General features: G+C 46.4%; 1 protein-coding gene across 3 annotated transcripts in view; it reads right to left on the bottom strand.

Moving 5' to 3' along the window:
• Window positions 1-17,324, bottom strand: part of LOC146208813 (solute carrier family 41 member 3-like) — a 152,020-nt gene that overhangs the window by 108,677 nt on the left and 26,019 nt on the right. The window lies entirely within an intron of this gene.

The raw sequence follows: 17,324 nt of genomic DNA, 5'->3' as shown, positions 1-17,324 counted from the left end.
GATATTTGCACGTGTCTGAATGCGTATTTTGTATTGTACTGTGGTGATGGTTGTAACTCGATGTCTCTTTTTCTTTTTTTTTCTATTTTAATTCGTGAGTATTTATATACAGTGAAGATTGTTGCATTCAGCCTGCATGTTCACTGTGTGTTTGTACTTTGTCCCCATTGCTGTTCCGCCCAGTGGGGCCAGGACCTCGACAGGTCGAGGAGACTAATTATCTCCTGTCCTGCCCCACGGGCAGTACCAGTACACAATCACTGAATGAATAAATAAATAAATAAATAAAATTCAGTGAAATATGGAATAGCTCTTCTCGTTTCGAAGAGTTAGCGATGAGGATAGCACATGGGGGCATTTCGTTCTCTGGGCTCCTGACCGTCACTGGCAGGTAAGGAACCTATTGCTCTGAACCAATATGGTCAAAGTTCAAGGGAACTAATTTTCCACGCCCTTTCTCATTTCAGTGTTGAGATTGTCACTGTCTATACTTAAACACATGCAACTAGCTCCGGCGCAGTCCTTAAACGCTTGACCATGCTGCTCGCTGACTGAATGTGCGCCTGCTTTGTTCTTCAGCGGGTTCTTCCCGATCGGCATCATGCGTTTAGATGGCACGCGTTTTATCCGAGTTCATAGTTAGTGTTTAGTTGACTGCCGTATTACTGCGAGTCGCGTATTGTCGCGAGCTGCGTATTACTTTTTCCAATGTCTGCCACCAACTGATCTCTTGTGCGCCTCAGGCTCTCTCTTTACTCTGTTTTCATTATTAGTATGTTTTCTTCATTCGTTCCATTTCTCCTGACCCTGTCCTATGGGACGGACCAGCGTGCCATGAGTCATGTTATGGAAATTTCCCAAACGACAACCGAGCATGACGAAATGCTAGTTAGCCCCCAACTACCACCATGAATATTAACGCAAATGACGTCCCATGCAGAACTAATTGAGCTCATCGAGAACATATCCACACACTCTGCGCAAAAAAATGCTGCTGTAGCGAAGAGCGTTTCCGAGCTGCATTACACCAGTTCAAAACTTCACGAATAACTACAAAACGAAAAACAACAACATTCTTCATTGTAACTCGGTGCAGTGGGATAGTTGGTGGCACATACTTTGAATAAAGGTAGTGCCAAAAAGACAACCACAGTGTCGTGTTGTGTCGTCTCTTGTCTTGTTCTGTCTGCGTACTTATGAGCTAGATCACTGTTCAAACAGCCGACAGGGCGAATGCGCCTCACCACTTTCTTTTGTGTGAGAAAAAGAAAAAATCATCGACTGTTCTTGCGAATTGAGCTTTTTTGTAGGTCAGTTATTCATTTGTACAGTAAGAATCTACTAGCTCACAACAAGCAATTTACGTCACGCGGTACTGTGAGAAACGGCCCGGGCCGGGCTTCGCCTCGAGCTTTGCGGGTGGGGCCGGGTTCAGTATAGCAGTAATTTATCGGACCCTGTCATGTTCTGGGTTTAAAGCCGCGGGCTTGGGCTAGGCTTCAATTCCTTTAATTTGGGCCCGTGCAGTGCTCCGATCCGGCTCGCTACGGCTCCCACCCGGCTAATTTCAATCCTCATACGATATAGACAGTGAGCACCGCACACGACCTTGTGAACACTCTTTCCGGCGCCCAGCCAGGCAGCCTGTACATACTCTTGACTGCTCACTGCAACTTACCTCATCGCAGTCCTCAAGGAAACAGGGTCCCCGTCGCACCGCTCAAGTGTGCCATCGCTGCGGCATCGAGGGACACATCATTCGCTATGCTACCGCAGCCATCCATCGACATGATATGAGCGGCCCGTCAGCCCTGTTCCGCCAAGTAATATCTCTTACAGCTCTTCATAGCGATCGCCCGTCACATCGTAAGAAGGTTACCAGATCGATGGGCAACACAGCCGCTCTCAGAACTCCGACCAAGGGTCCATCCCCTCCCATCTCACTCCCTTCGCTTCCTTTTTCTACCCGCCACTCGCCGCTCACCGTCACTACGGCTGCGTCCTCAATCGCCTTCTCTGGGAAACATGTATCTGTGTATTATGTGCGATGCTGGAATTCAGACCACCGGAGATAGTGGACCGCCTTAAGAAATTCATCGGTTTCTTATTACACTGAACAACACGACTCTTGTGAGTGTGAATGACGCGGCTACAATGCGTTTAATGACATCTCTCTCATTTTTCAATTTAGCGCTCAGACTCTAGTTAGGCCACAGAGTGATATTTCTTTGTGGCCGCGATGTAAACTTTCAAGGCGGTGGATGTGTGTTGTTATTCACTCTGGAGGATATGCAGTGGTGCAGTTTACTGGGAGTCTGCATGGGAAATTTATACACTTTTCAGGGGGGGGGGGGGGGGGGGGGAGAAGGCTTATATATACACTTTTCAGCGTACATAGACGCACCGGCCGCTAGTTGCGCTGGTTGTCTGGAGCGTCACATCCGGCGTTGTCATGACAACATTGAAGTTTAAGGGAAACCCGGAGGTTAAAAGCCTAGCAAACTCATCTAACGTTTGCGTATCCACAAACTGGCGGCGCCCTCTCGGTCTCGCCTGGACGCCCAAATACTCTGCTGCGGGTGCTTCCTCTAGTTACAACAAGTTTCAAGATGGGCTAAACCTCTGCCATATTTTCAGTGATCAACGCGCAAAGCAATTATTTGGTACTGATTTTAGCAAGTGTGTGCCGCTGGCATCTATATTGTTGCTTGAGGAACTATGTGGTGTTGGTTCCCTTCCCTTAGGCCTCTCAGAGGAGCCGCCAGCTTGTGAGGATGTCTCTACCAGTTCTAAGGACGCCAATATGGCCTGCTGTGTATTATGTGCGTCCTATTTTCGTGCTCCAGCCCGGATCCCTATACATTCGATGCTACGGTGGTGCCACAGCTATTCTAGCCGCGTGTCTTTGTTTCAGGACTGACAACAATTGTTCCCCGGGCCGCCGCTACCTGTTGTCAAGATAGCATTGAGTCCGTGGCTAGGGTCCATATGCATCCTTAGGACAAGAAGCAAGAACCGACTTTTCCGTACCCGACCACTACTCTAAATAGTGCCCTGTCGGCCCTGCAGTGCCCATGAACATTTCCAGATTTACGAATGCAATTGTACGTGACATAAATTGAAACATCTATATGTGTTTCCCTATGATTTTACTCGATAATTCGAATACCTCTGGGTTTCGTTGCTTTTCCGACGTATGCAAATTTGTTTCACTTGACTTGCGTAACTACCTGATTTTATCACTGTTTTCTTCCTTAACATTTCCTTTCTTTTTCTTTCTTTTTTTTTTTCGTCAAGGCTATTTTCACGCACGCAGAGAATTGTTCGGAAGATACACGGCAATGCTCGTAAAATTGGAAAGTGCAATCGAAATCTAAGAGTTTCCACAGCGAATCGGAAAGGTTGAAAGGGAAAGTGTATTCAATGAACGGCATATATTAATTCGATAGCTTTACAGAACCCGTTCTCTATAAATTTCGGTGTCATGCCTTGTAGGCGAAAATCACTTGCATAGATCTGCGAAGTGGTAGCCGGCAGGTGTCATGACCATGCATTGACAGGTCGTCGGACTGTGTCCGCGAGCAACGGGAGGCGGCAAACGGAAGCTATTAACACTATAGCGTCATACCCTTAGAGGCGTATCTTGCAAGGCATCACAAACTATGGGACTCATATTGAAGGGCTGTTGGCGATGCTCAAGTCCTATGCAGAACCGGACATCGCCAGCGCAGTATCAATTTTGGGCTAATGGTTGGCTCCGGCCGCATTGAGTTCCCTCATTGCTGATATATTGTCCGATAAATGGAGCTTTGTCATTTCTGCAGCTTAACCGTCCGCCTAGCGGACAGCTGAGCAGCATCCTTATCGACTTCGAGATGATTTGTGCAAAACTTCACCACGTAATCGACTTAATAACGACAGGAAATTCTGCATCGATAAAAGAAGTTGTAGGAAACAGAGTAGGTAACTCAGCAAATTTCAGTCTAGAACATGCGATCACTGCTGTTATGCGCAAAGAAAACATAATGAAAAACTTACAAGGTTGTGCGTTGACCATACCTTTTAGAAGCAACATATACTTTCATCTGGTATAATGAGTTAAAAATTGGTGCATGGGTAAAAATAGGTGCATCGTTAATAAGTCCTAACAGTGCTCTTAAGCTACGGTGCCTTCGAGGCCGCTAGTGTGAGCACGAGCGAATACGAAATTGTTGATATTGAGCCGATAGGAGTTTAAATGCAGAACTACAACTGAAATTTATTGTGAGACGATTAGAGATGCTAAATTTTCATTAATTTAGGATGGTCTCAATAAACAGATACAACTTTTCATTCTGGGAAAGAAAATGAAACACGGTTCAAACAGCGTGGATTTATTCGTTAAAAGCCAGGGGGGTAAAGAGACGTTCCGAGTTTCGGTTTGCAAGTTCTGTTTTCGGCTATCTCTTCAGCTTCAAGTTGCAAGATCAAAGCATTCAAAATAAGAAGCTGTTCGTAACAAAGAGCCGCTTGCGCTCTCATGCATCCCGATGGAACTTTCATGCGTTGTATGAAAGGCCAAATCTCCAAAAAGATTCGCCATATCGCCTCACGCACGTGTCAGCAAACGCGCCGCATTGAATTTAACATTTGAAAATTTTATGGCAGGTTTTTCTTTCAACTACGAGAGAACTATGGAAAGCAAGGCGTGCGAACGAAAACATCCCGAGAGAAATGACACCAAGCGAACTGAACATTTTATTTTTATTCGCCGATTTTCTTGCGAGAACAGCTGAACTGGTTCGGCGCCACGGGTTTACCACCGTCTTAGTTAGACCAGAACACGCTGCTCTGCTCAGAGCATTCTCAACCGTCATTTACAAAAAAACACAGGGCAGACAAAGTGCATTAACCACACATGCGATCACTCTTTGTCGTTTACTGTACGGAGCGCTGGCCAGGCAGAGGGTTAGATGTGTGTGTGCTCGACGGAAGAAATGCACGCGAAGCGCGTAACAGTCACAGAGCTAGCTGGCTTTAAGATCACAACACAGAACAATCTTGGCGCCTATAAGAGGTTACAATAGATGTGCGACGCAACATACCATCACAAAAGCTCCAGACGCGACGATTTTGCCGTTGTTTACAGTAGCTACTCTACTGCAGCAGTCAGTTAGCTGCGCGTCGCCATCTTCCAACGATCTATGTTGCCAGGTTCAAACCTTGTCTATCGGCCAGGTTTAGCAAGCAAAACTCATCTGGCAACCATCAAACAGTTTGATGATGGCGGCAATCACGCGGTCACCGCTCATATGCATTGGCTTAATGACAGCTTTCCCTCTAGAGTTTGTGTATTAGCTGTATGCTAAAAGCAAAAACATCGCAACAACGAGCATTAGCTTTAAGATAAAGCATTCATAAGCAAGATGTGGCCCACACCAATATCAGCTAATTACTTGCAAAACTACCAATGGCTGCTAGCTTTCCGGGACAGACGCCACAACTTTATCGCTTCCAATCGTGTCAGTAATTTTCCACTCTCTTCCCAGCAGCAGATATGTTGCTGCGTATACTGCCCTGAGTGACATTTATTGCTTGTTTCGACTGATCATCACGGCTCAGGGTAGTCACTACACGAGCGGCGCACCACGCATACTGGTCTATCGTTTGTCAAAAGAACCCAACACGAAGTATTCAATATCTTCTCTGCACGACGCTCTTCAGTGATGGCCCAGAAACAATGCAGCTCGAGGACCCGGATTCGATCGGGATAGAGGATGCAGGAAAGAGGTGAAATAGAGGCGAGACGCAAGGCATCCGTGTTCCCTGGGATCTCGGTGCACGATAAAGAATCCAATGCAATCAAAATTACTTGAACCCTTCCACTGCATATTCGTAGCTAACGTATGTTATGAACGTTAAGCAGCATAAAAACCTGAAAATGCGCGATGTTAATCGCAGGTCTACTGTTCCATCGAACGCGTTGTAGTGATTTTCAAAGCAAAAAAAAAAAAGAAACTAAATTGAAGGCAAGCACCAATAAAATCGTGGAATCAATGATTGAGTTATTTCTTTTTTGTTTGTTTTTCTCCACTGAAAAAAAAAGTTTTTTTTTTTATTTTAACAATTTCCGGGTTCATTTTTGACATTCGCGGCTATAGAGCCGCTGATCGCGCAAATATATATCGCATGGCAGCAAAGAGCATTAAAGAAATATCCTCAATTTTAAAAAGTAACAGGAAAACGCAGAAAAATGAAAAATAAATCAATCAATAGCAGGAACGCTTCAGAGCATGAACTTATTTAAGACAAAATTTGCGCAAATGTACTAACGACAAAAAAGTTAGGGAAAAGTTTCGCACTCTCCGTAGCCATGATAAATTGAATTAATTCATGTTTCTGTGTAAATATTGTCAAAAAAGTGATAATTTTCTAAAGGAACAAATCTGATCATGCAAAATAATACAGCAAACAGACATGGACATGCTTTAAAGAATTAACGGCAGAGAATGCAAATATGACCCTCCAAAAAGACGTTTGATGACTCTCAAAGGTCGCCTGAACTTACAATATAGAACGTCGTTTTTCAATTCAGCCTAAATTGCTAAAAAAATGCACACTTAAGGTTGAAATCATTTTTAAGTAACCAGTAGCACGTTCTCTTCGCGAATACCTCAAAACACTTGTTGAATCGCGTGAAATTTAATGCGCAATTATTTTTAATAACACACCTGAACCAGGCGAATTGAGGCCAATTGATATGGTGATCGTAGTGAACACCTTTATTAACGCACTGTTAAGTGTTACATTTTGAGTGGTGACTTCAGCTTCCCAAGCATCGACCCAACATTTCTAAACCATGCAAACGGAGGTTGCGCACAAGGCAAGTGTTGTGAACCAGACGGAAACACCGAACAGACACACATGTAACGGCTGCAGGTCTCCGTCTCTCCAGCCAACAGCGACCATCTGAGAAAAAGCGGAGCAGACAGGGATCCTCGAACAAGAAAAGGGCGTTCCCGGTCGTAGGGAGGAACGGGAGCGCTTTCCACGAAGGCTATACTCACCAACGCCGCTCTGTAAACAGCCGCGCTCATAAATTGTGAGGTCGCGGCGCCGGCGCAGGGCTGTCGGAGCTGAAGAGGCCAGCGCCGACAGTAACAGGGAAAAGAGGAAGACGGCGGCCAACCGTTCAAGTCGGCGACACAAGCCAGAAGCTCTTTGCACCCCGTTCTTTTCGGACGTACAATGTATTCGAATGTGTAATATAGTCATCTGTTTGTTTTCCTCAAGAAACGCAGTTGTCTGTTCACTTTTGTCTAATGTCGAACTCAAGTTCAAAAGGTATCTCACCGTAAGTTCGCAAGAGAGGACATTACGCGACAAGCACGAATTTTCACCTTAGGTTTAATCGGGGAGCACTTGCAAGCGCATATTTTTTTCCAGTACACGAGCAGAATGGCGTCAGGAGCAGACAGGGAAAAGCAAAGCAGGTCACGTCAGAGCGTTTTCGAGCAAGCGTACTTTACTCATTTGCTTTGAAGGATTCTGTCTGAAGTGTACAGATTCAGCTGGATTAAAATGCGCAGCACGCATTCCTTGAGAAGGAAGCTCGGGTCGCTGTCTTGACAGAGCTCCAGGAAGATGAACAAGCCCAGCCCAATCTCTTTTTCTGCTTGCAGCACAGCCACATGTAAAGATGGGGACGCGTTTTGTTACCGCGTTTGAAAATAGGAGACATTCAGTGGAATTTCTGAGGGATGTACACAACAACACCCATGACGAGATGGATGCTGACCTAAAATATGTCTGCTGAAATGCACACCTTTTCCTTTTCTCATAGTCTTCACTGTAAGAAAATTAAATGACGCGCTCATACTTAGAACCATTGTTGCGGTCCCGTCTCGTGCGTCCGTCCATCAAAAACACCAGAAAAGCGCAGAATTTCTTTTCACTGTAAGAACAATGCGGAACACTCTCGCTACCAGCCCATTTATTCAACTTTCCATACAGAGGAAGAGAACCATGCCTCAGGTACTATGTAACTGTGCCAATAAGCACTTTTAAAACGCAAGTAAAAGGCCACTGACTCTACAAAGTCATTCCTTAAGATTCAGCTCGGGCTATTAAAGGCACATTCAGTGTTGTCCTCAGTGATACGATATGTAATATACTGAGCGCGGAAGCGAGTATTGTAGAGGCCAACAGTATCAAACACTAAAATCACAGCACCTAACCAGGTTACTGTCTGCCAGAAACTATACCACTGCTTCGTAATTCTTCTTTCAGAACATTACTTCAACGTAGAGAGTAGTACGGTGCTTCCCCAATTACAACAATGTTTGTACATCCCCATTTCGCTTTCCTATACAATCAGGCGAAACACAGTGATGTGCAGAATCTATTTCTCGTTGCGATACAGTTCAAAAACCCTCAAGATGCCGGTGTCAGGGGCGCAAGAGTAGGTCAGTGGTTCTGCAAGTTTTCACTTATCACCCTGAGCCTTCATTGAACTCTCCCTCTGTGCCCTCGGTAATCTTTATGTTTTGTCCAATTTTACTTTCATTGACAAGTGTCTTGTTCAAACAACAGCTTAAAGACATGTTGGCTACAAACTAGCTGGTGTAAACGCTCATAAATGCGTGTAGTGTGTTGCCATACTTTTGCAGGCACAAGCTACTCCTAACGAAAGGGGTGACGATGCCAGCGTCGCAAGGCAAGCTTAAGTACTACAATGTGCCGGTGCCTGAACAAAGGCCCCGAGTGGAAGCATCTGTCTTTCGTCGACGTCACGCCTGTCAGCGCTGCGGAAAATGAATGTCCCGCTGCTGAAAAAAGGCGCGCCGCAGAAGGAATCCATCCTTCCGCGTGTTTACGCTGGCGTCTGTCTGCGAAGCTGGCACTCAGACGAGCTAGCACCGCTCGGCAAATAGGCAGTGCTAAGCACGAGTCCCGGTTCTGTTGCTCTGCGGATGTAAGTGCGCTTTGTCCTTTCGTCAGTGTTTGGCCTTCTGGGTTCTTCGATCGCGTTTACTCTTTCCGACAACGGTAAGCGCGCAGGCGTGCTTTACCTCTCCTTGTCGACGGGCACAGAGAAACTCCAAGATTTATGATAATGGCTTCATAAGCATTGCAAACTTACAAGAAAAATATTTTATTGGGATAAATTATTATTATTGAACCAGTGCCACAGTGCTAGCAGCGGCGAGAGTATTCATAGCAGATAACTACAGCATAGCGCAAACACGAAGGCATCGTAAAAGAAGGCGTGCTAATTAATAGTTTCTTCGGCATCTTATGGAGCACCTTTAAAAGCGCCGCTAGTAAGGCCCCTACGGTAATGCGTTGCCGTTGAGATTCGGCGACATAATTTCTATCTTTCAACGGTGCCCCTCCTCAACTTGCCATCCCTATTCCATGGTCGCCTGTGAGCGTTTTCAATGTCACATAAATGATAATGTCTCCTAAACTGAAATGTCACTGAATGCCACATAAATGATAATGCTCAAGATGTTACTTCTCTGTCGCAAGCTCCTGGATGCAACCTTCGAGAGAACGGAAGCATACTGTGTCCGTGCTTGGCTAAATTTGTCGTTATGGGGGTAGCTTCTGCGTATTCAGCATATTTACAGTACAAGAATGGTGAACCCTTACTGAAGATACCAAAATACTCCCAGCATCCTGAGGTTGTACTGCCGTCAACTAAAGAAATGCGAGCTTGGTGAAGCTGTCCTACTGATTAATCAAGACGCACACCGGCAAAGCACGAGTCTGGAGCGGTTTCAGCAGGTAAAAAATAGATCACCAGAGCAATTACCGGATATAGAGAAAACAGCATCAAATTATTAAAGCAGTTCGTAATCAACATAATGACAAAGTGAAATAAGCAATTTTAAAATGGGAAAACAAGGGATTCAAGCTGAAATAAACCACTTATTCTCTGCTGTAATAAATTTTCGTAAACCCCATCCACCAATGAAGATATTTACAACATCAAGAATGCTGCTGTTTTGTGTTGTTATTTTTTTTTAATCAAATACCCACGCTATTTCAAGAAAGGCAAAATTACCACTCCCGGCATATTAGGAAAATCAGCGGCAGCTATATTTGTATTCACGCAATTTTAAGCTCGCTCACAAACGTTCCCAGTGACCCATGTATCGCAGTTTATTTACACCATTACGCTCTAAATACGTCCTTTATTTAGAAACAGATCTGCAAGAGAGCGCCCTCCACGTGCGGCCTTATTCTCTGAAATCAGCCTGCATTTGCACTTGAATCGGGATCTACTTAGGCAGACGCAACGAAGCTATTAGGGTCGATGTAATGTAGTAGAGGCTTTGAAGCATCGCGTTGCTTTTAGAAATGTTTGTAACATCATAGCGATCTGTTAGAAATAAGTCTCAGTGTCGTTTATATGACACAGCCGATAGGTGATTGCGTCTACTATACTTACTTCCCTATTGCCGAATTTTCGAGCATGCAAGCTGTTTTCACAGCATTCATTCCCAGGTAACCTACTAACACCATCGTGCGTGAAGGAACGTTTGCCGCGGGGAAAGAGCTTAGTTTGCATGCCTGATCAATTGACACCGTAACGATTAATATTTAAGATCGGCCCCTTCATCAAACCGAGGAGGCAGCTACATTCGCGCAGTCGCACTGCTGCCATTGCAGCACGCGCCGCAGGGATCTCTTAGTGGGAGAGGTGCGTTCTTTGCCGCTGCCGTCGACGCTGCAATTGTCTTTGCCCGTTGCCTATACCTGTCTAAAGAACTATTTTCTCAATACTGGATATTAGGTTTTGGAAGAATTGGCCGATTTCTTCCTGATTACACCTTATTGTTCATGAACGCCAAGCTTTAAACATTCCTTCAGTACCAATAAGCCCCTTAGCCATAGCTGTGATGGATGACTAGTTCTTTGTGTACAGACGCATTTGCTACATGTTGCAGTGCCCCAAAAATACAGAGTACTTTCCTGGCCTAATAAGATCGCACACTAACGTGATGACTTGGTAATTACGAACCGAAGACAAATATTCTAATTATTTGTGTGTAATGCTGGCGACCTTTGAGTGTTTATGCTTATTTGAGAAAACTTTCCTTAGTAATGGCTTGTTTGTTACGTTTTCTTTCAGCGCTATTTTGTATATTTGTTCGCATCGCTTGCAATCTTAACATCTGAACAAAATAAAAACCTATTTTGATGCCTCAAAAGTTTACTTACTGATACTCTCTATGATGCTGCCTTGTAAGGGACCCGGTACTTTCAAGCTATTTCTCAGCATCTTTTCCGTCTAAGAAAACCCCACAAAATTGTCACAGAAGCCAGTACAGCTAGGTAAGCAGGTTTACAGGCACCAGCACCACTGGCGAAAGAAGACACGGCTGGGCTAAAAGACTCGCGAGCGAGCTCCCAGAGCGAAGAAGGCGAGCACTTGCCAGTCTCCCGAGCTCGACCACATGGCGACGCCAGCATTAAGTTAAAAAAAAAAAAAACGACGCCAGCAATATGTCGCAAAAGAACTCAGTAGTCCATCTTCCGTTCATCAGTCTGTGATGACGTTTAACAGCGTGCTCCTCTCACATGTCACCAATGCAGTTATCTTAATACATTTCGCACGCACGACCTCGTCAGTGCTTTAGTGTAGAGCCAGCGTCGCTCTGCACGACACAATTTCTGATTGGTATTGCTGCATAGTACCAATAGCGCAATTACGCAGCGATAAGCATTCATTTTCACTAGCCAGACTTAAATTTACTAAACCACGTTTGGTCTTCACTAGAATGCGTAAGGGGTGCTACGGTAGAAGACAGAGCATGTTATAAACAAAAGATCTAAGGCTGCCGCCTACCAGAGGCCAATAACAGCACCAAGAAGCGTGATATCCGGGTAGCTGATCAAGGTCGGAAAAAAGCAAATACCCTTGCTCTATGATAGCCACGGCACAAGCCGAAGAGGCATATGACAAAGTACACTGCCAGAACAGGAGGTTGACATCAGCACGGGGTTTGCCGCTGAAGCAGGTGGGAACGGTGAGCAAGAAAGAGACAAGGATGGTGCCTGTCTGAATTTACAGAAGAACCGATTTTGGGGTGGATGCCTAAAAGGAAGCGCAGATAGAGAGAGAGGCAGTCCACTGCCGTGCTGTAGGCGTGACGATGTATTTTGGTCGCATGCGTATCTGCAATTAGGCACGGCACGGTGTGAGGATGAGCGCGTTACTCTATAAGGCATCGTTTCCAGGGATGCCGCAGTGCGTGGGGACTCAAAGCAAGAAAACATAGGGCCCGTGTTCGTGGAGCAGGCATGCCTTTTACAGGAGTTATGCAAAAGCGTTGGCGTTTGAGCGATAAGCACCCTCTAAACTCTGTATACATATCATTCGTCAATCGGGTCACTTTCAGACCAAGACACGGTAACCGGTCCCAAACAATCTAAGGCGGTCATTTTTCTAATCCCGAGCACTGCACATCGCTTCTGCGGATATGCGGTGGCATTGGCCCTGACATTCTGTTATTGGGTCGCAACACGCCTTGGCATAGCAAGCGCGACGGCTGCCTTAGGCAGGAAATACAGCATCCGTGCATACTACACGTTCAGTTAAGAGGAGTCAGCGCATGGCCTTGACATGGCTCTTGGCATAAGCAAGGCGCCTCATTCGTTTACGAAGATTCATATGCAGTACTGTAGAAGTGGCTCCCACTCGGTGAGTGCCGTAATTTTCCACGGCGGCGTTTTGGTTTGCGAAGTAGGCAGTGTACCGGTGGAGCAAACGTGTGCGGATTTCTGGCGCGAAGTCTGGCGCCATCCGTGTTGATGCGCATATAGAGGAGCTTTGACGGGTGATTTAGCTTGCTGCAGTTCTTGAGCGCTTCAAAGTCTGTTTACTTGAAAAGTCACGTTAGGATGTGTAAGGCTTCGTTAAATAAACGATCAAGCGCCAACAGCCGAACAGAATTGGCGGCATGATGCAGCAGCCCACACATGATACGGGAAACGAGGAAAGCTCGTCAAAATTGCCGCATTTCAGTTTCATTTCCTTCACCGGTGCCCTTACTGATTCTGCGTAAACCACATGGAATTTGTTCGGTAGTTTTTGTAACTCGTCTGAACCCAGCTTTCGTTGTACAGTTCTCGTCCAAGGTCATATCGAGTATTCAGATGGTAGGTTTCCGTACGATCGCTCGGCTGCCGATGGAAAGCTTAAAACGCCGCATCTCTTCTTGTTGATAATACTACAACGCTTCATAGGCCACCATTAACGACGACGAAGTCTACTTTACAGAGGCAGAGTGCGTGCGTGCGTGCGTGTGTGCGTGTGCGTGCGTGTGCGCGCGCGTGTGTCGGATTGGATACAACTGGCGTCTTTACCAACATGAACCTGATAGCTTCACCTGCTTAGAAACCAGCTTCGCGGTACATTCAGATTTCGCTTATGTCGAAGAGCGCGAACTTTGGTGATGACGGTGCTATTTTGGGACGCCGTCAAAGGCCTTGTTTATACCACACAAAACAAGCCTGCTGGTGCACATACATAGGAAAGAGGACGTACTTTTTGAAACGGCAGTATCACCTTGGTAGACGTCAATGAATTTCTACAGGATTGAAAAAACTAACAATAAATAGCGTGTTAACATTTGGCGTTAAATTGTGCCATGAAGCTATGCTATACAACACTCAGAGAAACATCAACAGTGAATGAGAGCGAGGAGCGCCTCGCCTCGTTGCAGGAGCTTCTGCTGCTTTGGTTAAGGCTCCGTCGCGTCAGTATCGGTGCGTTTCAGGGAACACACTTAGTCCTGAGGTTGCTGCTTTAACCATCCCACTGGCTTCTTTGTTCATTAGTAAAGTAATAATGAAGCGAGCGCAAATTGCTAGAACTTTTTTGGGAAGTCTTATTAAGCACACCAAGAAAAGTTTTACCCATCTCGTTCATTGAAACATTATCTGCCGATCTTCCCGCTTAGAAACAGCGGTAGCTTTCAAAGCAACCATTTTTTTTTTCAGTGGCCTAGTATTGCGCCCCGGCCAGGGTTTGTTGCGTGCGAACCACGCGCGTGGCCAGTCCGCATGGACAGCGAAAAAAATCTGCTCGTTAGCCTCAATGGAGTCTCCATTGTCGCTACTTCCTTTGTGGCCAGCGACTGCACGACAAAGATCGTTGTTTGGCACAAACAAGCAGCCAATGTGAGAAACGCAATGAATGAGCTTGCACAAGGCGGAAAAATCCTTGATTGCCCGCGGCAGAGAGAGAGGGCAGGAAAGCCCAAACATCTCTGTCCGTGCATTCAACCACCGACACGAAACTTTGTTAGTGGAAACTGAAGGGCTGCAAGAATGGGATGCAGCACGCAAACATGCCATGCCTGTAGAACTGCGCCGGCTGGGGCGCTTTTTATTTCCGCGCCGATTTGCCTCAGCAGTTTTAAATGTCGCATAAAACCAGAAACCTTAACCTGCATGTCGATTATACGCTGTGAAAAGAGACCTTTGTCCGCGCATAAGCCCCGTACGACCTCGACGCTCGTAAACCTCAACATATTATTGCGAAAGTAATACTACTCGCACTTTCAAGCCTTTGCGTGACCCGGCCGCAGTCACGTCTTGCCCACGTGACGCTGTGACGTCACAACCCACGTGACACACGGGCTGGCAGGAGCTGCCAACTTGGGTCTCTCGTTTCATATGGGACGGTTATGTTAGAATCAGCCTGCTAGGACCCTGGCATTCACGTTACCCCTATAGGCCACTAAAGCACGTTCATACGCCTTGGTTATGCGGGGCTTTATATGTGGGCTGAGGAAGAAGAAAAAGAGAAGAAGAAGAACGCTCGGTCACCCGCAGCTAATGCTTCAGCTCAATATTTGGTTCAGCAACGTTAAACATCAGTAATGTTTTGCACTATTTTACGCTACAAAAACTGTAGCCTCGCAAATTCCACATTGTACTATATATATTGTTACGATGAAATAGCAAAGGGGTGTTTATTTACAGTGATATGGCAGCGGGATAAGGTGAAGCCTACTAACCCCCAGGCACCAACGCTTTTTCCTCTTCTTCTCCCAGACCTTCACAATCCTTCCTCGTCGTCAGTGGCGTGACATTTCCCCCCTACTCAGCCTGAGCCCTCTGTACGTGTTCGTGAGCCGTGCGAGGCTGACACGGCTTCAAGCGGGCAACATGACATAGTTCGGTTTTGGCAGACCGACGACCCGATGCTTTCAGGCGGGCTATTGCATAAGTTAAGTCACTGATGCGTTTGACAACCACATATAGTCCATCATAGTGGGCCAAGAGTTTTTTATGTAGGCCACGGCGCCGAATTGGACGCCACAGCCAGACTAAATCACCTACAGAGTACGTGACCCGCCGGTGACTGGCATCGTATCGCACTTTAGAACGTTCTTGTGAAGCACCAGACCGTAATCAGGCGATTCTCCGAGCTTTTTCGGCGAGACAGAGGGTTTCAGCCAGGCAGGGGTCTTCACGACTTGTGAAGGGCAGGGTAGTATCCAGGGGGTAGTGTGGCGGTCTGGCTTAGAGCAGGAAAAATGGACTGCACCCAGTCGTCTCATGCGTGGCGGTATTAAACGCATACGTGAAGAAGGGTAGTATGGTGTCCCAGGTCTTATGCCCTGCGTCCACATACATGGCTAGCATGTTGATAAGCGTTCTGTTGACGCGCTCAGTCAAGCAATTTGTCTGATGATGGTATGGCGTCGAGTGTCGGAAAGTTACGGAGCATAAACGCATGAGCTCTTCAATAACATCAGCAGTGAATTGTCGGCCCCGATCAGTGATGACAATTCGTGGCGGCCCGTGTCGTAAGATGACTGAGTGCAGCAAGAAAAGCGACACCTGATGCGCCGTAGCAGATGTAAGAGCGGCGGTTTCACAGTAACGTGTGAGATAATCCACGGCAATCCAGCGATTTCCATCCACGGACTTCGGAAACGGACCTACGAGGTCAATGCCTACTTGATCAAACGGAGCTGTCGGGGTCTTCACAGGGTGCAGCAAGCCAGATGGAGTTGCAGTTGGACGTTTGTGGCGTTGACATTGCTTGCAACTGGCAACGTATTGTTCAATCGTCGAGCGCATTCTAGGCCAGTAAAATCTTTCTTGAGCACGGTGGAGTGTTTGAACCGATCCCAAATGCCCAGAAGTTGGATAATCATGCATAACAAGCAATAAGTCCGTGCACAGCGTTTGTACACCACGGCAAAGTCATATTCCTGTAACCGGAGGGCCCAGCGTGCGAGGCCACCACATGGGTCTCGAAGGTTCCGCAGCCAACAGAGTGAATGATGGTCAGTTACGATAGTAAACGACCGTGCGTACAAATATGAACGGAAACGCTGCACAGCGAAAACTACAGCCAGGCATTCCTGTTCGCTGACTGTGTAGTGTCGCTCCGGCTTGCACAGGGTACGACTTGCGTACGCGATAACATGCTCTCGTTCATCGTGCCGTTGGACAAGGACTGCCCCGAGACCGATTACACTAGCATCCGTGTTAACTTCTGTCACTGCAGCAGGATCAAAGTGACGTAGGATGGGTTTCGATATTAAGAGAAACTTCAGTTGACGAAATGTTGCGTCGCAGTCTGGTGTCCAGTCAAAAGTGGAGTTTTTGTTGAGAAGGCACGTCAGTGGGTGAGCAACGTCAGCAAAGCGATGCATAAAGCCTCTAAAATACGAACACAACCCTAGGAAACTGCGCAACTCCTTCAATGTCTGCGGGGGTTTAAAAGACTTGACAGCGGCAGTTTTCTGGAGATCCGGCATTACACCATCACCATTGACAAGGTGTCCTAGCACCAGCGCTTGGCGCTCTCCAAAGAAGCTTTTTTTCGAGCGGCGTTGTGCAGACAATTCAAGACGCGTACTAGACGGTCATTGTGTTCTTGAAAAGATTTCCCAAATATGACGACATCGTCCAGATAGCAAAGACAAATGTCCCATTTTAAGCCGCGCAAAACTGTGTCCTTAAAGCGTTCAAATGTGGCTGGCGCATTACACAGCCCGAATGGCATAACATTAAACTCATAAAGGCCATCTGGTGTTACGAAGGCTGTTTTTTTCTTATCCGCAGGGTCCATTGGAATTTGCCAGTCGCCAGATCTGAGATCAAGACAAGGAAAATAGGACGCACCAGAGAGGCAGTCGAGGGCATCGTCTATGCAAGGAAGAAGATAGACGTCCTTTTTCGTAACAGAATTTAGACGCCGATAATCGACGCAGAATCGCCACGAACCGTCTTTCTTGCGTACAAGAATAACAGGGGCAGCCCAGGGGCTAGATGACTCTTGTATCACCTTCGTCCGTAGCATGTCCTCC

The sequence above is a fragment of the Amblyomma maculatum genome, chromosome 1 (genome assembly GCF_055883805.1).
Source record: "Amblyomma maculatum isolate TAMU_Amacu chromosome 1, ASM5588380v1, whole genome shotgun sequence".
NCBI lineage: Eukaryota > Metazoa > Arthropoda > Arachnida > Ixodida > Ixodidae > Amblyomma > Amblyomma maculatum.
The sequence above is the reverse complement of the archived record's forward strand: the minus strand, read 5'-3'. Positions and strand labels throughout refer to the sequence as shown.